Below are 26,115 nucleotides of genomic sequence, written 5' to 3'. Positions count from 1 at the left end.
GTGCATCGGAGACTACTACTAGTCTACCAGTGTACGATCAAAGCGTAGACAGTTTAGGACATTACTCCCATGGAGAAAAGTCCGCATGGTGCTTATTGTGTTCAATGCCGACGCAATTTCTGTGTTTCATCAACACTCTGAAGTTCCACAGATTACACAATGCCTACAGATGTGCTTCGGAAACTACTACTAGTCTTCCAGTGTACGATCAAAGCGTAGACAGTTTAAGACATTACTCCCATGGAGAAAAGTCCGCATGGTGCTTATTGTGTTCAATGCCGATGCAATTTCTGTGTTTCATCAACACTCTGAAGGTCCACAGATTACAGAATGAATCCAGATGTGCTTCGGAAACTACTACTAGTCTTCCAGTAAACGAACAAAGCATAGACAGTTGAAGACATTACTCCCATGGAGAAAAGACCACATGGAGCTTGTTGTGTTCAATGCCGATGCAATTCCTGTGATTCATCAACACTCTGAAGATCCAGAGATTACAGAATGCCTCCAGATTTGCTTTGGAAACTACTACTAGTCTTCCTGTGAACGATCAAAGCGTAGACAGTTTAAGACATTACTCCCATGGAGAAAAGTCCGCATGGTGCTTATTATGGTCAATTCCGATGCAATTTCTGCGTTTCATCAACACTCTGAAGGTCCACAGATTACAGAATGCCTCCAGATGTGCTTCGGAAACTACTACTCGTCTTCCAGTGTACGATCAAAGCGTAGACAGTTTAAGACATTACTACCATGGAGAAAAGCCCGCATGGTGCTGATTGTGTTCAATGCCGAGACAATTTTTGTGTTTCATCAACACTCTGAAGGTCCACAGATAACAGAATGCCTCCAGATGTGCTTCGGAAACTACTACTAGTCTTCCAGTGTACGATCAAAGCGTAGACAGTTTAAGACATTACACCCATGGAAAAAAGTCCGCATGGTTCTTATTGTGTTCAATGCCGATGCAATTTTTGTGTTTCATCAACACTCTGAAGGTCCAGAGATCACAGAATGCCTCCAGATGTGCTTCGGAAACTACTACTAGTCTTCCAGTGAACGATCAAAGCGTAGACAGTTTAAGACATTACTCCCATGGAGAAAAGTCTGCATGGTGCTTATTGTGTTCAATGCCGATTCAATTCCTGTGTTTCATCAACACTCTGAAGGTCCACAGATTACAGAATGCCTCCAGAAGTGCTTCGGAAACTACTACTAGTCTTCCAGTGAACGATCAAAGCGTAGACACTTTAAGACATTACTCCCATGTTGAAAAGTCCCCATGGTGCTTATTGTGTTCCATGCCGATGCAATTTTTGTTTTTCATCAACACTCTGAAGGTCCACAGATTACAGAATGCCTCCAGATGTGCTTCGGAAACAACTACTAGTCTTACAGTGTACGATCAAATCGTAGCCAGTTTAGGACATTACTGTCATGGAGAAAGGTCCGCATGGTGCTTATTGTGTTCAATGCCGATGCAATTTTTGTGTCTCATCAATACTCTGAATGTCCACAGATTACAGAATGCTTCCAGATGTGCTTCGGAAACTACTACTGGTCCTGCAGTGTACGATTAAAGCGTAGACAGTTTGAGACATTACTTCCATGGTGAAAAGTCCGCATGGTGCTTATAGGGTTCAATGCCGATTAAATATCTGTGTTTCATCAACACTCTGAAGGTCCACAGATTACAGAATGAGTCCAGATGTGCTTCGGAAACTACTACTTGTCTTCCAGTGTACGAACAAAGCGTAGACAGTGTAAGACATTACTCCCATGGAGAAAAGTCCGCATGGTGCTTATTGTGTTCAATGCCGACGCAATTTCTGTGTTTCATCAACACTCTGAAAGTCCACAGATTACACAATGCCTACAGATGTGCTTCGGAAACTACTACTAGTCTTCCTGTGAACGATCAAAGCGTAGACAGTTTAAGACATTACTCCCATGGAGAAAAGTCCGCTTGGCGTTTATTGTGTTCAATGCCGATGCAATTTCTGTGTTTCATCAACACTCGGAAGGTCCACAGATTACAGAATGAATCCAGATGTGCTTCGGAAACTACTACTAGTCTTCCAGTAAACGATCAAAGCATAGACAGTTGAAGACATTACTCCCATGGAGAAAAGACCACATGGAGCTTGTTGTGTTCAATGCCGATGCATTTTCTGTGATTCATCAACACTCTGAACGTCCAGAGATTACAGAATGCCTCCAGATGTGCTTTGGAAGTTACTACTAGTCTTCCTGTGAACGATCAAAGCGTGGACAGTTTAAGACATTACTCCCATGGAGTAAAGTCCGCATGGTGCTTATTGTGTTCAATGCCGATTCAATTCCTGTGTTTCATCAACACTCTGAATGTCCACAGATTACAGAATGCCTCCACGAGTGCTTCAGAAACTACTACTAGTCTTACAGTTAACGATCAAAGCGTAGACAGTTTAGGACATTACTCCCATGTAGAAAAGTCCGCATGGTGCTTATTGTGTTCAATTCCGATGCAATTTTTGTGTTTCATCTATACTCTGAAGGTCCACAGATTACAGAATGCTTCCAGATGTGCTTCGGAAAGTACTACTGGTCTTCCAGTGTACGATCAAAGCGTAGACAGTTTAAGACATTACTCCCATGGAGAAAAGTCCACATGGTGCTTATTGTGTTCAATGCCGTTGCAATTTCGGTGTTTCATCAACACTCTGAAGGTCCACAGAATACAGAATGCATCCAGATGTGCTTCGGAAACTACTACTAGTCTTCCAGGGAACGATCAAAGCGTAGACTGTTTAAGACATTAGTCTCATGGAGAAAAGTCCGTATGGTGCTTATAGTGTTTAATGCCGATTAAATTTCTGTGTTTCATCAACACTCTGAAGGTCCACAGATTACAGAATGCCTCCAGATGTGCATCGGAGACTACTACTAGTCTACCAGTGTACGATCAAAGCGTAGACAGTTTAGGACATTACTCCCATGGAGAAAAGTCCGCATGGTGCTTATTGTGTTCAATGCCGACGCAATTTCTGTGTTTCATCAACACTCTGAAGTTCCACAGATTACACAATGCCTACAGATGTGCTTCGGAAACTACTACTAGTCTTCCAGTGTACGATCAAAGCGTAGACAGTTTAAGACATTACTCCCATGGAGAAAAGTCCGCATGGTGCTTATTGTGTTCAATGCCGATTGAATTTCTGTGTTTCATTACACTCTGAAGGTCCACAGATTACAGAATGCATCCAGATGTGCTTCGGAAACTACTACTAGTTTTCCAGGGAATAATCAAAGCGTAGACAGTTTAAGACATTACTCCCATTGAGAAAAGTCCGCATGGTGCTTATTGTGTTTAATGCCGATGTAATTTTTGTGTTTCATCAACACTCTGAAGGTCCACAGATGAAAGAAAGCATCCAGATGTGCTTCGGAAACTACTACAAGTCTTCCAGGGAACGATCAAAGCGTAGACAGTTTAAGACATTACTCCCATGGAGAAAAATCCGCATGGTGCTTATTGTGTTCAATGCCGATGCAATATCTGTGTTCTACCAACACTCTGAAGGTCCACAGATTACAGAATGCCTCCAGATGTGCTTCGGAAACTACTGGTAGTCTTCCAGTGAACGATAACAGCGTAGACAGTTTAAGACATTAGTCCCATGGAGAAAAGTCCGCATGGTGATTATTGTGTTCAATGCCGACGCAATTTCTGTGTTTCATCAACACTCTGTAGGTCCACAGATTACACAATGCATACAGATGTGCTTCGGAAACTACTACTAGTCTTCCAGTGAACGATCAAAGCGTAGACAGTTTAAGACATTACTCCCATGGAGAAAAGTCCGCATGGTGTTTATTGTGTTCAATGCCGATGCAATTTCTGTGTTTCATCAACACTCTGAAGGTCCACAGATTACAGAATGAATCCAGATGTGCTTCGGAAACTACTACTAGTCTTCCAGTAAACGAACAAAGCATAGACAGTTGAAGACATTACTCCCATGGAGAAAAGACCACATGGAGCTTGTTGTGTTCAATGCCGATGCAATTTCTGTGATTCATCAACACTCTGAAGGTCCAGAGATTACAGAATGCCTCCAGATGTGCTTTGGAAACTACTACTAGTCTTCCTGTGAACGATCAAAGCGTAGACAGTTTAAGACATTACTCCCATGGAGAAAAGTCCGGAAGGATGCTTATTATGTTCAACTCCGATGCAATTTCTGTGTTTCATCAACACTCTGAAGGTCCACAGATTACAGAATGCCTCCAGCTGTGCTTCGGAAACTACTACTAGTCTTCCAGTAAACGATCAAAGCATAGACAGTTTAAGACATTACTCCCATGGAGAAAAGACCACATGGAGCTTATTGTGTTCAATGCCGATGCAATTTCTGTGTTTCATCAACACTCTGAAGGTCCACAGATTACAGAATGCCTCCAGATGTGCTTCGGAAACTACTACTAGTCTTCCAGTGTACGATCAAAGCGTAGACAGTTTAAGACATTACTACCATGGAGAAAAGCCCGCATGGTGCTGATTGTGTTTAATGCCGAGACAATTTTTGTGTTTCATCAACACTCTGAAGGTCCACAGATTACAGAATGTCTCCAGATGTGCTTCGGAAACTACTACTAGTCTCCCAGGGAACGATCAAAGCGTAGTCAGTTTGAGACATTAATCCCATGGAGAAAAGTCCGCATGGTGCTTATTGAGTTCAACGCCGATGCAATTTTTGTGTTTCATCAACACTCTGGAGGTCCACAGATTACAGAATGCATCCAGCTGTGCTTCTGAAACTACTACTAGTCTTCCAGTGAACGATCAAAGCGTAGACAGTTTAAGACATTACTCCCATGGAGAAGAGTCCGCATGGTGCTTATTGTGTTCAATGCCGATGCAATTTCTATGTTTCATCATCACTCTGAAAGTCCACATATTACAGAATGCCTCCAGATGTGCTTCGCAAACTACTACTAGTCTTCCAGTAAATGATCAAATCATAGACAGTTTAAGACTTTATTCCCATGGAGAAAACTCCACATGGTGCTTGATGTGTTCAATGCCGATACAATTTCTGTGTTTCATCAACACTCTGAAGGTCCACAGATAACAGAATGCCTCCAGATGTGCTTCGGAAACTACTACTAGTCTTCCAGTGTACGATCAAAGCGTAGACAGTTTAAGACATTACTCCCATGGAGAAAAGTCCGCATGGTTCTTATTGCGTTCAATGCCGATGCAATTTTTGTGTTTCATCAACACTCTGAAGGTCCAGAGATCACAGAATGCCTCCAGATGTGCTTCGGAAACTACTACTAGTCTTCCAGTGAACGATCAAAGCGTAGACAGTTTAAGACATTACTCCCATGGAGAAAAGTCCACATGGTGCTTATTGTGTTCAATGCCGATTCAATTCCTGTGTTTCATCAACACTCTGAAGGTCCACAGATTACAGAATGCCTCCAGAAGTGCTTCGGAAACTACTACTAGTCTTCCAGTGAACGATCGAAGCGTAGACACTTTAAGACATTACTCCCATGGGAAAAAGTCCCCATGGTGCTTATTGTGTTCAATGCCGATGCAATTTTTGTGTTTCATCAACACTCTGAAGGTCCAGAGATTACAGAATGCCTCCAGATGTGCTTCGGAAACTACGACTAGTCTTACAGTGTACGTTCAAAATATAGACAGTTTAAGACATTACTCCCATGGAGAAAAGTCCCATGGTGCTTATTGTGTTCAATGCCGAGCAATTTCTGCGTTTCATCAACACTGAAGGTCCACAGATTACAGAATGCCTCCAGATGTGCTTCGGAAACTACTGCTAGTCTTCCAGTGCACGATCAAAGCGTAGACAGTTTAAGACATTACTCCCATGGAGAAAAGACCACATGGAGCTTATTGTGTTCAATGCCGATGCAATTTCTGTGTTTCATCAACACTCTGAAGGTCCACAGATTACAGAATGCCTCCAGATGTGCTTCGGAAACTACTACTAGTCTTCCAGTGTACGATCAAAGCGTAGACAGTTTAAGACATTACAACTATGGAGAAAAGCCCGCATGGTGCTGATTGTGTTCAATGCCGAGACAATTTTTGTGTTCATTAACACTCTGAAGGTCCACAGATTACAGAATGCCTTCAGATGTGCTTCGCAAACTACTACTAGTCTTCCAGTATATGATCAAATCATAGACAGTTTAAGACTTTATTCCCATGGAGAAAACTCCACATGGTGCTTGTTGTGTTCAATGCCGATACAATTTCTGTGTTTCATCAACACTCTGAAGGTCCACAGATAACAGAATGCCTCCAGATGTGCTTCGGAAACTACTACTAGTCTTCCTGAGTACGATCAAAGCGTAGACAGTTTAAGACATTACTCCCATGGAGAAAAGTCCGCATGGTTCTTATTGCGTTCAATGCCGAAGCAATGTTTGTGTTTCATCAACACTCTGAAGGTCCAGAGATCACAGAATGCCTCCAGATGTGCTTCGGAAACTACTACTAGTCTTCCAGTGAACGATCAAAGCGTAGACAGTTTAAGACATTACTCCCATGGAGAAAGGTCCACATGGTGCTTATTGTGTTCAATGCCGATTCAATTCCTGTATTTCATCAACACTCTGAAGGTCCACAGATTACAGAATGCCTCCAGAAGTGCTTCGGAAACTACTACTAGTCTTCCAGTGATTGATCAAAGCGTAGACACTTTAAGACATTACTCCCATGGGAAAAAGTCCCCATGGTGCTTATTGTGTTCAATGCCGATGCAATTTTTGTGTTTCATCAACACTCTGAAGGTCCAGAGATTACAGAATGCCTCCAGATGTGCTTCGGAAACTACTACTAGTCTTACAGTGTACGAACAAATCGTAGACAGTTTAAGACATTACTCCCATGGAGAAAAGACCACATGGAGCTTTTTGTGTTCAATGCCGATGCAATTTCTGTGTTTCATCAACACTCTGAAGGTCCACAGATTACAGAATGCCTCCAGATGTGCTTCGGAAACTACTACTAGTCTTCCAGTGTACGATCAAAGCGTAGACAGTTTAAGACATTACAACTATGGAGAAAAGCCCGCATGGTGCTGATTGTGTTCAATGCCGAGACAATTTTTGTGTTTCATTAACACTCTGAAGGTCCACAGATTACAGAATGCCTTCAGATGTGCTTCGCAAACTACTACTAGTCTTCCAGTATATGATCAAATCATAGACAGTTTAAGACTTTATTCCCATGGAGAAAACTCCACATGGTGCTTGTTGTGTTCAATGCCGATACAATTTCTGTGTTTCATCAACACTCTGAAGGTCCACAGATAACAGAATGCCTCCAGATGTGCTTCGGAAACTACTACTAGTCTTCCAGTGTACGATCAAAGCGTAGACAGTTTAAGACATTACTCCCATGGAGAAAAGTCCGCATGGTTCTTATTGCGTTCAATGCCGAAGCAATTTTTGTGTTTCATCAACACTCTGAAGGTCCAGAGATCACAGAATGCCTCCAGATGTGCTTCGGAAACTACTACTAGTCTTCCAGTGAACGATCAAAGCGTAGACAGTTTAAGACATTACACCCATGGAGAAAAGTCCACATGGTGCTTATTGTGTTCAATGCCGATTCAATTCCTGTATTTCATCAACACTCTGAAGGTCCACAGATTACAGAATGCCTCCAGAAGTGCTTCGGAAACTACTACTAGTCTTCCAGTGAACGATCAAAGCGTAGACACTTTAAGACATTACTCCCATGGGAAAAAGTCCCCATGGTGCTTATTGTGTTCAATGCCGATGCAATTTTTGTGTTTCATCAACACTCTGAAGGTCCAGAGATTACAGAATGCCTCCAGATGTGCTTCGGAAACTACTACTAGTCTTACAGTGTACGATCAAATCGTAGACAGTTTAGGACATTACTGTCATGGAGAAAAGTCCGCATGGTGCTTATTGTGTTCAATGCCGATGCAATTTTTGTGTCTCATCAATACTCTGAATGTCCACAGATTACAGAATGCTCCCAGATGTGCTTCGGAAACTACTACTGGTCCTCCAGTGTACGATTAAAGCGTAGACAGTTTAAGATATTACTCCCATGGAGAAAAGGCCACATGGTGCATATTGTGTTCAATGCCGATGCAATTTCGGTGTTTCATCAACACTCTGAAGGTCCAGAGATTACAGAATGCCTCCAGATGTGCTTCGGAAACTACTACTAGTCTTACAGTGTACGATCAAATCGTAGACAGTTTAGGACATTACTCCCATGTAGAAAAGTCCGCATGGTGCTTATTGTGTTCAATTCCGATGCAATTTTTGTGTTTCATCAATACTCTGAAGGTCCACAGATTACAGAATGCTTCCAGATGTGCTTCGGAAAGTACTACTGGTCTTCCAGTGTACGATCAAAGCGTAGACAGTTTAAGACATTACTCTAATGGAGAAAAGCCCACATGGTGCTTATTGTGTTCAATGCCGTTGCAATTTCGGTGTTTCATCAACACTCTGAAGGTCCACAGAATACAGAATGCGTCCAGATGTGCTTCGGAAACTACTACTAGTCTTCCAGTGAACGATCAAAGCGTAGACTGTTTAAGACATTAGTCTCATGGAGAAAAGTCCGCATGGGGCTTATAGTGTTTAATGCCGATTAAATTTCTGTGTTTCATCAACACTCAGAAGGTCCACAGATTACAGAATGCCTCCAGATGTGCATCGGAAACTACTACTAGTCTTCCAGTGTACGATCAAAGCGTAGACAGTTTAAGACATTACTCCCATGGAGAAAAGTCCGCATGGTGCTTATTGTGTTCAATGCCGACGCAATTTCTGTGTTTCATCAACACTCTGAAGTTCCACAGATTACACAATGCCTACAGATGTGCTTCGGAAACTACTACTAGTCTTCCAGTGTACGATCAAAGCGTAGACAGTTTAAGACATTACTCCCATGGAGAAAAGTCCGCATTGTGCTTATTGTGTTCAATGCCGATGCAATTTTTGTGTTTCATCAACACTCGGAAGGTCCACAGATTACCGAATGCCTCCAGATGTACTTCCGAAAGTACTACTAGTCTTCCAGTAAACGATCAAAGCATAGGAAATTTAAGACATTACTCCCATGGAGAAAACACCACATGGTGCTTGTTGTGTTCAATGCCGATGCAATTTCTGTGTTTCATCAACACTCTGAAGGTCCACAGATTACAGAATGCCTTCAGATGTGCTTCGGAAACTACTACTAGTCTTCCAGTGTACGATCAAAGCGTAGACAGTTTAAGACATTACTACCATGGAGAAAAGCCCCCATGGTGCTTATTGTGTTCAATGCCGATGCATTTTTTGTGTTTCATCAACACTCTGAATTTCCACAGATTACAGAATGCCTCCAGATGTGCTTCGGAAACTACTGGTAGTCTTCCAGTGAACGATCACAGCGTAGACAGTTTAAGACATTACTCCCATGGAGAAAAGTCCGCATGGTGCTTATTGTGTTCAATGCCGACGCAATTTCTGTGTTTCATCAACACTCTGAGGGTCCACAGATTACACAATGCCTACAGATGTGCTTAGGAAACTACTACTAGTCTTCCAGTGAACGATCAAAGCGTAGACAGTTTAAGACATTACTCCCATGGAGAAAAGTCCGCATGGTGCTGATTGTGTTTAATGCCGAGACAATTTTTGTGTTTCATCAACACTCTGAAGGTCCACAGATTACAGAATGTCACCAGATGTGCTTCGGAAACTACTACTAGTCTCCCAGGGAATGATCAAAGCGTAGTCAGTTTGAGACATTACTCCCATGGTGAAAAGTCCGCATGGTGCTTATTGAGTTCAACGCTGATGCAATTTTTGTGTTTCATCAACACTCTGAAGGTCCACAGATTACAGAATGCATCCAGCTGTGCTTCTGAAACTACTACTAGTCTTCCAGTGAACGATCAAAGCGTAGACAGTTTAAGACATTACTCCCATGGAGAAAAGTCCGCATGGTGCTTATTGTGTTCAATGTCGATGCAATTACTATGTTTCATCAACACTCTGAAGGTCCACAGATTACAGAATGCATCCAGATGTGCTTCGGAAACTACTACTAGTCTTCCAGTAAACGATCAGAGCATAGACAGTTTAAGACTTTATTCCCATGGAGAAAACTCCACATGGTGCTTGTTGTGTTCAATGCCGATACAATTTCTGTGTTTCATCAACACTCTGAAGGTCCACAGATAACAGAATGCCTCCAGATGTGCTTCGGAAACTACTACTAGTCTTCCAGTGTACGATCAAAGCGTAGACAGTTTAAGACATTACTCCCATGGTGAAAAGTCCGCATGGTTCTTATTGCGTTCAATGCCGATGCAATTTTTGTGTTTCATCAACACTCTGAAGGTCCAGAGATCACAGAATGCCTCCAGATGTGCTTCGGAAACTACTACTAGTCTTCCAGTGAACGATCAAAGCGTAGACAGTTTAAGACATTACTCCCATGGAGAAAAGCCCGCAAGGTGCTTATTGTGTTCAATGCCGATTCAATTCCTGTGTTTCATCAACACTCTGAAGGTCCACAGATTACAGAATGCCTCCAGAAGTGCTTCGGAAACTACTACTAGTCTTCCAGTGAACGATCAAAGCGTAGACACTTTAAGACATTACTCCCATGGCGAAAAGTCCCCATGGTGCTTATTGTGTTCAATGCCGATGCAATTTTTGTGTTTCATCAACACTCTGAAGGTCCAGAGATTACAGAATGCCTCCAGATGTGCTTCGGAAACTACTACTAGTCTTACAGTGTACGATGAAATCGTAGACAGTTTAGGACATTACTGTAATGGAGAAAAGTCCGCATGGTGCTTATTGTGTTCAATGCCGATGCAATTTTTGTGTCTCATCAATACTCTGAATGTCCACAGATTACAGAATGCTTCCAGATGTGCTTCGGAAACTACTACTGGTCCTCCAGTGTACGATTAAAGCGTAGACAGTTTATGATATTACTCCCATGGAGAAAAGGCCACATGGTGCATATTGTGTTCAATGCCGATGCAATTTCGGTGTTTCATCAACACTCTGAAGGTCCACAGAATACAGAATGCATCCAGATGTGCTTCGGAAACTACTACTAGTCTTCCAGGGAACGATCAAAGCGTAGACAGTTTGAGACATTAGTTCCATGGAGAAAAGTGCGCATGGTGCTTATTGTGTTCAATGCAGATGCAATTTTTGTGTTTCATCAACACTCTGAAGCTCCACAGATTACAGAATGCATCCAGATATGCTTCGGAAACTACTACTAGTCTTCCAGGGAACGATCAAAGCGTAGACAATTTAAGACATTACTCCCATGGTGAAAAGTCCGCATGGTGCTTATAGTGTTCAATGCCGATTACATTTCTGTGTTTCATCAACACTCTGAAGATCCACAGATTACAGAATGAGTCAAGATGTGATTCGGAAACTACTACTAGTCTTCCAGTGTACGATCAAAGCGTAGACAGTGTAGGACATTACTCCCATGGAGAAAAGTCCGCATGGTGCTTATTGTGTTCAATGCCGACGCAATTTCTGTGTTTCATCAACACTCTGAAGGTCCACAGATTACACAATGCCTACAGATGTGCTTCGGTAACTACTACTAGTCTTCCAGTGAACGATCAAATCGTAGACAGTTTAAGACATTACTCCCATGGAGAAAAGTCCGCATGGTGTTTATTGTGTTCAATGCCGATGCAATCTCTGTGTTTCATCAACACTCTGAAGGTCCACAGATTACAGAATGAATCCAGATGTGCTTCGGAAACTACTACTAGTCTTCCAGTAAACGATCTAAGCATAGACAGTTGAAGACATTACTCCCATGGAGAAAAGACACACATGGAGCTTGTTGTGTTCAATGCTGATGCATTTTCTGTGATTCATCAACACTCTGAAGGTCCAGAGATTACAGAATGCCTCCAGATGTGCTTTGGAAACTACTACTAGTCTTCCTGTGAACGATCAAAGCGTAGACAGTTTAAGACATTACTCCCATGGAGAAAAGTCCGCATGGTGCTTATTGTGTTGAATGCCGAATCAATTCCTGTGTTTCATCAACACTCTGAATGTCCACTGATTACAGAATGCCTCCAGGAGTGCTTCAGAAACTACTACTAGTCTTACAGTTAACGATCAAAGCGTAGACAGTTTAGGACATTACTCCCATGTAGAAAAGTCCGCATGGTGCTTATTGTGTTCAATTCCGATGCAATTTTTGTTTTTCATCAATACTCTGAAGGTCCACAGATTACAGAATGCTTCCAGATGTGCTTCGGAAAGTACTACTATTCTTCCAGTGTACGATCAAAGCGTAGACAGTTTAAGACATTACTCCCATGGAGAAAAGTCCACATGGTGCTTATTGTGTTCATTGCCGTTGCAATTTCGGTGTTTCATCAACACTCTGAAGGTTCACAGAATACAGAATGCATCCAGATGTGCTTCGGAAACTACTACTAGTCTTCCAGGAAACGATCAAAGCGTAGTCTGTTTAAGACATTAGTCTCATGGAGAATGGTCCGCATGGTTGCTTATAGTGTTTAATGCCGATTAAATTTCTGTGTTTCATCAACACTCTGAAGGTCCACAGATTACAGAATGCCTCCAGATGTGCATCGGAAACTACTACTAGTCTTCCAGTGTACGATCATAGCGTAGACAGTTTAAGGCATTACTCCCATGTAGAAAAGTCCGTATGGTGCTTATTGTGTTCAATGCCGACGCAATTTCTGTGTTTCATCAACACTCTGAAGTTCCACAGATTACACAATGCCTACAGATGTGCTTCGGAAACTACTACTAGTCTTCCAGTGTACGATCAAAGCGTAGACATTTTAAGACATTACTCCCATTTAGAAAAGTCCGCATTGTGCTTATTGTGTTCAATGCCGATGCAATTTCTGTGTTTCATCAAACTCGGAAGGTCCACAGATTACCGAATGCCTCCAGATGTGCTTCCGAAAGTACTACTAGTCTTCCAGTAAACGATCAAAGCATAGGAAGTTTAAGACATTACTCCCATGGAGAAAAGACCACATGGAGCTTGTTGTGTTCAATGCCGATGCAATTTCTGTGTTTCATTAACACTCTGAAGGTCCACAAATTACAGAATGCCTTCAGATGTGCTTCGGAAACTACTACTAGTCTTCCAGTGTACGATCAAAGCGTAGACAGTTTAAGACATTACTACCATGGAGAAAAACCCCCATGGTGCTTATTGTGTTCAATGCCGATGCATTTTTTGTGTTTCATCAACACTCTGAAGGTCCACAGATTACAGAATGCCTCCAGATGTGCTTCAGAAACTACTACTAGTCTTCCAGAGAACGATCAAAGCGTAGACAGTTTGAGACATTACTCCCATGGAGAAAAGTCTGCATGGTGCTTATTGAGTTCAATGCCGATGCAATTTTTGTGTTTCATCAACACTCTGAAGGTCCACAGATTACAGAATGCATCCAGATGTGCTTCGGCAACTACTACTAGTCTTCCAGGGAACAATCAAAGCGTAGACAGTTTAAGACATTACTCCCATGGTGAAAAGTCCGCATGGTGCTAATAGTGTTCAATGCCGATTACATTTCTGTGTTTCATCAACACTCTGAAGATCCACAGATTACAGAATGAGTCAAGATGTGATTCGGAAACTACTACTAGTCTTCCAGTGTACGATCAAAGCGTAGACAGTGTAGGACATTACTCCCATGGAGAAAAGTCCGCATGGTGCTTATTGTGTTCAATGCCGACGCAATTTCTGTGTTTCATCAACACTCTGAAGGTCCACAGATTACACAATGCCTACAGATGTGCTTCGGTAACTACTACTAGTCTTCCAGTGAACGATCAAATCGTAGACAGTTTAAGACATTACTCCCATGGAGAAAAGTCCGCATGGTGTTTATTGTGTTCAATGCCGATGCAATCTCTGTGTTTCATCAACACTCTGAAGGTCCACAGATTACAGAATGAATCCAGATGTGCTTCGGAAACTACTACTAGTCTTCCAGTAAACAATCTAAGCATAGACAGTTGAAGACATTACTCCCATGGAGAAAAGACACACATGGAGCTTGTTGTGTTCAATGCTGATGCATTTTCTGTGATTCATCAACACTCTGAAGTTCCAGAGATTACAGAATGCCTCCAGATGTGCTTTGGAAACTACTACTAGTCTTCCTGTGAACGATCAAAGCGTAGACAGTTTAAGACATTACTCCCATGGAGAAAAGTCCGCATGGTGCTTATTGTGTTGAATGCCGAATCAATTCCTGTGTTTCATCAACACTCTGAATGTCCACTGATTACAGAATGCCTCCAGGAGTGCTTCAGAAACTACTACTAGTCTTACAGTTAACGATCAAAGCGTAGACAGTTTAGGACATTACTCCCATGTAGAAAAGTCCGCATGGTGCTTATTGTGTTCAATTCCGATGCAATTTTTGTTTTTCATCAATACTCTGAAGGTCCACAGATTACAGAATGCTTCCAGATGTGCTTCGGAAAGTACTACTGTTCTTCCAGTGTACGATCAAAGCGTAGACAGTTTAAGACATTACTCCCATGGAGAAAAGTCCACATGGTGCTTATTGTGTTCATTGCCGTTGCAATTTCGGTGTTTCATCAACACTCTGAAGGTTCACAGAATACAGAATGCATCCAGATGTGCTTCGGAAACTACTACTACTCTTCCAGGAAACGATCAAAGCGTAGTCTGTTTAAGACATTAGTCTCATGGAGAATGGTCCGCATGGCAGCTTATAGTGTTTAATGCCGATTAAATTTCTGTGTTTCATCAACACTCTGAAGGTCCACAGATTACAGAATGCCTCCAGATGTGCATCGGAAACTACTACTAGTCTTCCAGTGTACGATCATAGCGTAGACAGTTTAAGGCATTACTCCCATGTAGAAAAGTCCGTATGGTGCTTATTGTGTTCAATGCCGACGCAATTTCTGTGTTTCATCAACACTCTGAAGTTCCACAGATTACACAATGCCTACAGATGTGCTTCGGAAACTACTACTAGTCTTCCAGTGTACGATCAAAGCGTAGACATTTTAAGACATTACTCCCATTTAGAAAAGTCCGCATTGTGCTTATTGTGTTCAATGCCGATGCAATTTCTGTGTTTCATCAAACTCGGAAGGTCCACAGATTACCGAATGCCTCCAGATGTGCTTCCGAATGTACTACTAGTCTTCCAGTAAACGATCAAAGCATAGGAAGTTTAAGACATTACTCCCATGGAGAAAAGACCACATGGAGCTTGTTGTGTTCAATGCCGATGCAATTTCTGTGTTTCATTAACACTCTGAAGGTCCACAAATTACAGAATGCCTTCAGATGTGCTTCGGAAACTACTACTAGTCTTCCAGTGTACGATCAAAGCGTAGACAGTTTAAGACATTACTACCATGGAGAAAAACCCCCATGGTGCTTATTGTGTTCAATGCCGATGCATTTTTTGTGTTTCATCAACACTCTGAAGGTCCACAGATTACAGAATGCCTCCAGATGTGCTTCAGAAACTACTACTAGTCTTCCAGGGAACGATCAAAGCGTAGACAGTTTGAGACATTACTCCCATGGAGAAAAGTCTGCATGGTGCTTATTGAGTTCAATGCCGATGCAATTTTTGTGTTTCATCAACACTCTGAAGGTCCACAGATTACAGAATGCATCCAGATGTGCTTCGGCAACTACTACTAGTCTTCCAGGGAACAATCAAAGCGTAGACAGTTTAAGACATTACTCCCATGGAGAAAAGTCCGCTTGGTGCTTATTGTGTTCAATGCCGATGTAATTTTTGTGTTTCATCAACACTCTGAAGGTCCACAGATTAAAGAATGCATCCAGATGTGCTTCGGAAACTACTACAAGTCTTCCAGGGAACGATCAAAGCGTAGACAGTTTAAGACATTACTCCCATGGAGAAAAATCCGCATGGTGCTTATTGTGTTCAATGCCGATGCAATATCTGTGTTTTATCAACACTCTGAAGGTCCACAGATTACAGAATGCCTCCAGATGTGCTTCGGAAACTACTGGTAGTTTTCCAGTGAACGATCACAGCGTAGACAGTTTAAGACATTACTCTCATGGAGAAAAGTCCGCATGGTGCTTATAGTATTCAATGCCGATTAAATTTCTGTGTTTCATCAACACTCAGAAGGTCCACAGATTACAGAATGCCTCCAGATGTGCATCGGAAACTACTACTAGTCTTCCAGTGTACGATCAAAGCGAAGACAGTTTAAGACATTACTCCCATGGAGAAAAGTCCGCATGGTGATTATTGTGTTCAATGCCGATGCAATTTCTGTGTTTCATCAACACTCTGAAGGTCCACAGATTACAGAATGCCTCCAGATGTGCTTCCGAAAGTACTACTAGTCTTCCAGTAAACGATCAAAGCATAGAAAGTTTAAGACATGACTCCCATGGAGAAAAGACCACATGGTGCTTATTGTGTTCAATGCCGATGCAATTTTTGTGTTTCATCAACACTCAGATGGTCCACAGATTACAGAATGCCTCCAGATGTGCTTCAGAAACTACTACTAGTCTTCCAGGGAACGATCAAAGCGTAGACAGTTTGAGACATTTCTCCCATTCAGAAAAGTCCGCATGGTGCTTATTGAGTTCAATGTCGATGCAATTTTTGTGTTTCATCAACACTCTGAAGGTCCACAGATTACAGAATTCATCCAGATGTGCTTCGGAAACTACTACTAGTCTTCCAGGGAACGATCAAAGCGTAGACAGTTTATGACATTACGCCCATGGAGAAAAGTGCGCATGGTGCTTATTGTGTTCAATGCCGATTCAATTTCTGTGTTTCATCACACTCTTAAGTTCCACAGATTACAGAATGCATCCAGATGTGCTTCGGAAACTACTACTAGTCTTCCAGGGAACGATCAAAGCGTAGACAGTTTAAGACTTTACTAACATGGAGAAAAGTTCGCATGGTGATTATTGTGTTCAATGCCGATGGCACTTCTATGTTTCATCAACACTCTGAAGGTCCACAGATTAAAGAATGCATCCAGCTGTGCTTCGGAAACTACTACTAGTCTTCAAGGGAACGATCAAAGCGTAAACAGTTTAAGATATTACTCCCATGGAGAAACGTCCGCACGGTGCTTATTGTGTTCAATGCCGATGCAATTTTTGTGTTTCATTAACACTGTGAAGGTCCACAGATTACAGAATGCATCCAGATGTGCTTCGGAAACTACTACTAGTCTTCCAGTGAACGATCAAAGCGTAGACAGTTTAAGACATTACTACCATGGAGAAAAGTCCGCATGGTGCTTTTTGTGTTCAATGCCGATGCAATTTATATGTTTCATCAACACTCTGAAGGTCCACAGATTACAGAATGCCTCCAGATGTGCTTCGGAAACTACTACTAGTCTTCCAGTAAACGATCAAAGCATAGACAGTTTAAGACATTACTCCCATGGAGAAAACTGCACATGGTGCTTGTTGTGTTCATTGCCGATGCAATTTCTGTGTTTCATCAACACTCTGATGGTCCACAGATTACAGAACGCCTCCAGATGTGCTTCGGAAACTACTACTGGTCTTCCAGTGTACGATCAAAGCGTAGACAGTTTAAGACATTACTCCCATGGAGAAAAGTCCACATGGTGCTTATTGTGTTCAATGCCGATGGAATTTCGGTGTTTCATCAACACTCTTAAGGTCCACAGAATACAGAATGCATCCAGATGTGTTTCGAAAACTACTACTAGTCTTACAGGTAACGATCAAAGCGTAGACAGTTTGAGACACTACTCCCATGGAGAAAAGTCCGCATAGTGTTTATTGTGTTCAATGCCGATGCAGTTTTTGTGTTTCATCAACACTCTGAACGTCCACAGATTACAGAATGCCTCCAGGAGTGCTTCAGAAACTACTACTAGTCTTCCAGTGAACGATCAAAGCGTAGACACTTTAAGACATTACTCCCATGGAGAAAAGTCCCCATGGTGCTTATTGTGTTCAATGCCGATGCAATTTTTGTGTTTCATCAACACTCTGAAGGTCCACAGATTACAGAATGATTCCAGATGTGCTTCAGAAACTACTACTAGTCTTACAGTGTACGATCAAAGCGTAGACAGTTTAGGACATTACTCCCATGGAGAAAAGTCCGCATGGTGCTTATTGTGTTCAATGCCGATGCAATTTTTGTGTTTCATCAATACTCTGAAGGTCCACAGATTACAGAATGCTTCCATATGTGCTTCGGAAATTACTACTGGTCTTCCAGTGTACGATCAAAGTGTAGACAGTTTAAGACATTACTCCCATGGAGAAAAGTCCACATGGTGCTTATTGTGTTCAATGCCGTTGCAATTTCGGTGTTTCATCAACACTCTGAAGGTCCACAGAATACAGAATGCATCCAGATGTGCTTCGGAAACTACTACTAGTCTTCCAGGGAATGATCAAAGCGTAGACAGTTTGAGACATTACTTCCATGGAGAAAAGTCCGCATGGTGCTTATTGTGTTCAATGCCGATGCTATGTTTCTGTTTCATCAACACTCTGAAGGTCCACAGATTACAGAATGCATCCAGATATGCTTCGGAAACTACTACTAGTCTTCCAGGGAACGATCAAAACGTAGGCAGTTTAAGACATTACTCTCATGGAGAAAAGTCCGGATGATGCTTATAGTGTTCAATGCCGATTAAATTTCTGTGTTTCATCAACACTCAGAAGGTCCACAGATTACAGAATGCCTCCAGATGTGCATCGGAAACTACTACTAGTCTTCCAGTTAACGATCAAAGCGTAGACAGTTTAAGACATTACTCCCATGGAGAAAAGTCCGCATGGTGCTTATTGTGTCAATGCCGACGCAATTTCTGTGTTTCATCAACACTCTGAAGTTCCATAGATTACACAATGCCTACAGATGTGCTTCGGAAACTACTACTAGTCTTCCAGTGTACGATCAAAGCGAAGACAGTTTAAGACATTACTCCCATGGAGAAAAGTCCACATGGTGGTTATTGTGTTCAATGCCGATGCAATTTCTGTGTTTCATCAACACTCTGAAGGTCCACAGATTACAGAATGCCTCTAGATGTGCTTCCGAAAGTACTACTAGTCTTCCAGTAAACGATCAAAGCATAGAAAGTTTAAGACATTACTCCCATGGAGAAAAGACCACATGGTGCTTATTGTGTTCACTGCCGATGCAATTTTTGTGTTTCATCAACACTCAGATGGTCCACAGATTACAGAATGCCTCCAGATGTGCTTCAGAAACTACTACTAGTCTTCCAGGGAACGATCAAAGCGTAGACAGTTTGAGACATTTCTCCCATTCAGAAAAGTCCGCATGGTGCTTATTGAGTTCAATGTCTATGCAATTTTTGTGTTTCATCAACACTCTGAAGGTCCACAGATTACAGAATGCATCCAGATGTGCTTCGGAAACTACTACTAGTCTTCCAGGGAACGATCAAAGCGTAGACAGTTTATGACATTACGCCCATGGAGAAAAGTCCGCATGGTGCTTATTGTGTTCAATGCCGATTCAATTTCTGTGTTTCATCACACTCTGAAGTTCCACAGATTACAGAATGCATCCAGATGTGCTTCGGAAACTACTACTAGTCTTCCAGGGAACGATCAAAGCGTAGACAGTGTAAGACATTACTAACATGGAGAAAAGTCCGCATGGTGATTATTGTGTTCAATGCCGATGCCACTTCTATGTTTCATCAACACTCTGAAGGTCCACAGATTACAGAATGCATCCAGCTGTGCTTCGGAAACTACTACTAGTCTTCAAGGGAACGATCAAAGCGTAGACAGTTTAAGATATTACTCCCATGGAGAAACGTCCGCATGGTGCTTATTGTGTTCAATGCCGATGCAATTTTTGTGTTTCATTAACACTCTGAAGGTCCACAGATTACAGAATGCATCCAGATGTGCTTCGGAAACTACTACTAGTCTTCCTGTGAACGATCAAAGCGTAGACAGTTTAAGACATTACTACCATGGAGAAAAGTCCGCATGGTGCTTATTGTGTTCAATGCCGATGCAATTTTTGTGTTTCATCAATACTCTGAAGGTCCACAGATTACAGAATGCTTCCAGGTGTGCTTCGAAAACTACTACTGGTCTTCCAGTGTACGATCAAAGTGTAGACAGTTTAAGACATTACTCCCATGGAGAAAAGTCCACATGGTGCTTATTGTGTTCAATGCCGATGCAATTTCGGTGTTTCATCAACACTCTGAAGGTCCACAGAATACAGAATGCCTCCAGATGTGCTTCCGAAAGTACTACTAGTCTTCCAGTAAAATATCAAAGCATAGAAAGTTTAAGACATTACTCCCATGGAGAAAAGATTACATGGTGCTTATTGTGTTCACTGCCGATGCAATTTTTGTGTTTCATCAACACTCAGATGGTCCACAGATTACAGAATGCCTCCAGATGTGCTTCAGAAACTACTACTAGTCTTCCAGGGAACGATCAAAGCGTAGACAGTTTGAGACATTTCTCCCATTCAGAAAAGTCCGCATGGTGCTTATTGAGTTCAATGTCGATGCAATTTTTGTGTTTCATCAACACTCTGAAGGTCCACAGATTACAGAATGCATCCAGATGTGCTTCGGAAACTACTACTAGTCTTCCAGGGAACGATCAAAGCGTAGACAGTTTATGACATTACGCCCATGGAGAAAGGTCCTCATGGTGCTTATTGTGTTCAATGCCGATTCAATTTCTGTGTTTCATCACACTCTGAATTTCCACAGATTACAGAATGCATCCAGATGTGCTTCGGAAACTACTACTAGTCTTCCAGGGAACGATCAAAGCGTAGACAGTTTAAGACATTACTAACATGGAGAAAAGTCCGCATGGTGATTATTGTGTTCAATGCCGATGCAATTTCTGTGTTTCATCAACACTCTGAAGGTTCACAGATTACAGAATGCATCCAGCTGTGCTTCGGAAACTACTACTAGTCTTCAAGGGAACGATCAAAGCGTAGACAGTTTAAGATATTACTCCCATGGAGAAACGTCCGCATGGTGCTTATTGTGTTCAATGCCGATGCAATTTTTGTGTTTCATTAACACTCTGAAGGTCCACAGATTACAGAATGCATCCAGATGTGCTTCGGAAACTACTACTAGTCTTCCAGTGAACGATCAAAGCGTAGACAGTTTAAGACATTACTACCATGGAGAAAAGTCGGCATGGTGCTAATTGTGTTCAATGCCGATGCAATTTCTATGTTTCATCAACACTCTGAAGGTCCACAGATTACAGAATGCCTCCAGATGTGCTTCGGAAACTACTACTAGTCTTCCAGTAAACGATCAAAGCATAGACAGTTTAAGACATTACTCCCATGGAGAAAACTGCACATGGTGCTTATTGTGTTCATTGCCGATGCAATTTCTGTGTTTCATCAACACTCTGATGGTCCACAGATTACAGAACGCCTCCAGATGTGCTTCGGAAACTACTACTAGTCTTCCAGTGTACGATCAGAGCGTAGACAGTTTAAGACATTACTCTCATGGAGAAAAGTCCGGATGGTGCGTATTGTCCTCAATGCCGATTCAATTCCTGTGTTTCATCAACACTCTTAAGGTCCACAGATTACAGAATGCCTCTAGATGTGCTTCGGAAACTACTACTAGTCTTACAGTGTACGATCTAAGCGTAGACAGTTTAGGACATTACTCCCATGGAGAAAAGTCCGCATGGAGGTTATTGTGTTCAATGCCGATGCAATTTTTGTGTTTCATCAGTACTCTGAAGGTCCACAGACTACAGAATGCTTCCAGATGTGCTTCGAAAACTACTACTGGTCTTCCAGTGTACGATCAAAGCGTAGACAGTTTAAGACATTACTCCCATGGAGAAAAGTCCACATGGTGCTTATTGGGTTCAATGCCGACGCAATTTCTGTGTTTCATCAACACTCTGAAGTTCCACAGATTACACAATGCCTACGGATGTGCTTCGGAAACTACTACTAGTCTTCCAGTGTACGATCAAATCGTAGACATTTAAGACATTACTCCCATGGAGAAAAGTCCGCATGGTGATTATTGTGTTCAATGCCGATGCAATTTCTGTGTTTCATCAACACTCTGAAGGTCCACAGATTACAGAGTGCCACAAGATGTGCTTCCGAAAGTACTACTAGTCTTCCAGTAAACGATCAAAGCATAGAAAGTTTAAGACATTACTCCCATGGAGAAAAGACCACATGGTGCTTGTTGTGTTCAATGCCGATGCAATTTCTGTGTTTCATCAACACTCTGAAGGTCCACAGGTTACAGAATGCCTTCAGATGTGCTTCGGAAACTACTAATAGTCTTCCAGTGTACGATCAAAGCGTAGACAGTTTAAGACATTACTACCATGGAGAAAAGCCCGCATGGTGCTTATTGTGTTCAATGCCGATGCAATTTTTGTGTTTCATCAACACTCAGATGGTCCACAGATTACAGAATGCCTCCAGATGTGATTCAGAAACTACTACTAGTCTTCCAGGGATCGATCAAAGCGTAGACACTTTGTGACATTACTCCCATGGAGAAAAGTCCGCATGGTGCTTATTGAGTTCAATGTCGATGCAATTTTTGTGTTTCATCAACACTCTGAAGGTCCACAGATTACAGAATGCATCCAGATGTGCTTCGGAAACTACTACCAGTCTTCCAATGAACGATCAAAGCGTAGACAGTTTAAGACATTACTCCCATGGAGAAAAGTCCCCATGGTGCTACTTGTGTTCAATGCCGATGCAATTTTTGTGTTTCATCAACACTCTGAAGGTCCACAGATTACAGAATGCCTCCAGATGTGCTTCGGAAACTACTATAGTCTTACAGTGTACGATCAAAGCGTAGACAGTTTAGGACATTACTCCCATGGAGAAAAGTCGGCATGGTGCTTATTGTGTTCAATGCCGATGCAATTTTTGTGTTTCATCAATACTCTGAAGGTCCACAGATTACAGAATGCTTCTAGATGTGCTTCGGAAACTACTACTAATCTTCCAGTGTACGATCAAAGCGTAGACAGTTTGAGACATTACTCCCATGGAGAAAAGTCCACATGGTGCTTATTGTGTTCAATGCCGATGCAATTTCGGTGTTTCATCAACACTCTGAAGGTCCACAGAATGGAGAATGCATCCAGATGTGCTTCGGAAACTACTACTAGTCTTCCAGGGAACGATCAAAGCGGAGACAGTTTGAGACATTACTCCCATGGAGAAAGGTCCGCATGGTGCTACTTGTGTTCAATGCCGATGCAATTTTTGTGTTTCATCAACACTCTGAAGGTCCACAGATTACAGAATGCCTCCAGATGTGCTTCGGAAAGTACTACTAGTCTTACAGTGTACGATCAAAGCGTAGACAGTTTAGGACATTACTCCCATGGAGAAAAGTCCGCATGGTGCTTATTGTGTTCAATGCCGATGCAATTTTTGTGTTTCTTCAATACTCTGAAGGTTCACAGATTACAGCATGCTTCCAGATGTGCTTCGGAAACTACTACTGGTCTTCCAGTGTACGATCAAAGCGTAGACAGTTTAAGACATTACTCCCATGGGGAAATGTCCACATGGTGCTTATTGTGTTCAATGCCGATGCAATTTCGGTGTTTCATCAACACTCTGAAGGTCCACAGAATACAGAATGCATCCAGATGTGCTTCGGAAACTACTACTAGTCTTCCAGGGAACGATCAAAGCGTAGACAGTTTGAGACATACTCCCATGGAGAAAGGTCCGCATGGTGCTTATTGTGTACAATGCCGATGCAATTTTTGTGTTTCATCAACACACTGAAGGTCCACAGATTACAGAATGCATCCAGATATGCTTCGGAAACAACTACTAGTATTCCAGGGAACGATCAAAGCGTAGACAGTTTAAGACATAACACCCATCTAGAAAAGTCCACATGGTGCTTATTGTGTTCAATGCCGATGCAATTTCGGTGTTTCATCAACACTCTGAAGGTCCACAGATTACAGAATGCATCCAGATGTGCTTCGGAAACTACTACTAGTCTCCCAGGGAACGATCAAAGCGTAGACAGTTTAAGACATTACTCCCATGGAGAAAAGTCCGCATGGTGCTTATTGTGTTGAATGCCGATGCAATTTTTGTGTTTCATCAACACTCAGATGGTCCACAGATTACAGAATGCCTCCAGATGTGCTTCAGAAACTACTACTAGTCTTCCAGGGAACGATCAAAGCGTAGACAGTTTGAGACAATTCTCCCATTCAGAAAAGTCGGCATGGTGCTTATTGAGTTCAATGTCGATGCAATTTTTGTGTTTCATCAACACTCTGAAGGTCCACAGATTACAGAATGCATCCAGATGTGCTTCGGAAACTACTACTAGTCTTCCAGGGAACGATCAAAGCGTAGACAGTTTAAGACATTACTAACATGGAGAAAAGTCCGCATGGTGATTATTGTGTTCAATGCCGATGCCACTTCTATGTTTCATCAACACTCTGAAGGTCCACAGATTACAGAATGCATCCAGCTGTGCTTCGGAAACTACTACTAGTCTTCAAGGGAACGATCAAAGCGTAGACAGTTTAAGATATTACTCCCATGGAGAAACGTCCGCATGGAGCTTATTGTGTTCAATGCCGATGCAATTTTTGTGTTTCATTAACACTCTGATGGTCCACAGATTACAGAATGCATCCAGATGTGCTTCGGAAACTACTACTAGTCTTCCTGTGAACGATCAAAGCGTAGACAGTTTAAGACATTACTACCATGGAGAAAAGTCCGCATGGTGCTTATTGTGTTCAATGCCGATGCAATTTCTATGTTTCATCAACACTCTGAAGGTCCACAGATTACAGAATGCCTCCAGATGTGCTTCGGAAACTACTACTAGTCTTCCAGTAAACGATCAAAGCATAGACAGTTTAAGACATTACTCCCATGGAGAAAACTGCACATGGTGCTTGTTGTGTTCATTGCCGATGCAATTTCTGTGTTTCATCAACACTCTGATGGTCCACAGATTACAGAACGCCTCCAGATGTGCTTCGGAAACTACTACTAGTCTTCCAGTGTACGATCAGAGCGTAGACAGTTTAAGACATTACTCTCATGGAGAAAAGTCCGCATGGTGCGTATTGTCTTCAATGCCGATTCAATTCCTGTGTTTCATCAACACTCTTAAGGTCCACAGATTACAGAATGCCTCCAGAAGTGCTTCGGAAACTACTACTAGTCTTCCAGTGAACGATCAAAGCGTAGACACTTTAAGACATTACTCCCATGGCGAAAAGTCCCCATGGTGCTTATTGTGTTCAATGCCGATGCAATTTTTGTGTTTCATCAACACTCTGAAGGTCCAGAGATTACAGAATGCCTCCAGATGTGCTTCGGAAACTACTACTAGTCTTACAGTGTACGATGAAATCGTAGACAGTTTAGGACATTACTGTAAAGGAGAAAAGTCCGCATGGTGCCTATTGTGTTCAATGCCGATGCAATTTTTGTGTCTCATCAATACTCTGAAAGTCCACAGATTACAGAATGCTTCCAGATGTGCTTCGGAAACTACTACTGGTCTTCCAGTGTACGATCAAAGCGTAGACAGTTTGAGACATCACTCCCATGGAGAAAAGTCCACATGGTGCTTATTGTGTTCAATGCCGATGCAATTTCGGTTTTTCATCAACACTCTGAAGGTCCACAGATTACAGAATGCCTCCAGATGTGCTTCAGAAACTACTACTAGTCTTCCAGGGAACGATCAAAGCGTAGACAGTTTGAGACATTTCTCCCATTCAGAAAAGTCCGCATGGTGCTTATTGAGTTCAATGTCGATGCAATTTTCGTGTTTCATCAACACTCTGAAGGTCCACAGATTACAGACTGCATCCAGATGTGCTTCGGAAACTACTACTAGTCTTCCAGGGAACGATCAAAGCGTAGACAGTTTATGACATTATGCCCATGGAGAAAAGTCCTCATGGTGCTTATTGTGTTCAATGCCGATTCAATTTCTGTGTTTCATCAC

The sequence above is a fragment of the Schistocerca gregaria genome, chromosome 9 (genome assembly GCF_023897955.1).
Source record: "Schistocerca gregaria isolate iqSchGreg1 chromosome 9, iqSchGreg1.2, whole genome shotgun sequence".
NCBI classification, from domain to species: domain Eukaryota; kingdom Metazoa; phylum Arthropoda; class Insecta; order Orthoptera; family Acrididae; genus Schistocerca; species Schistocerca gregaria.
This window is presented reverse-complemented; position numbering follows the sequence as displayed.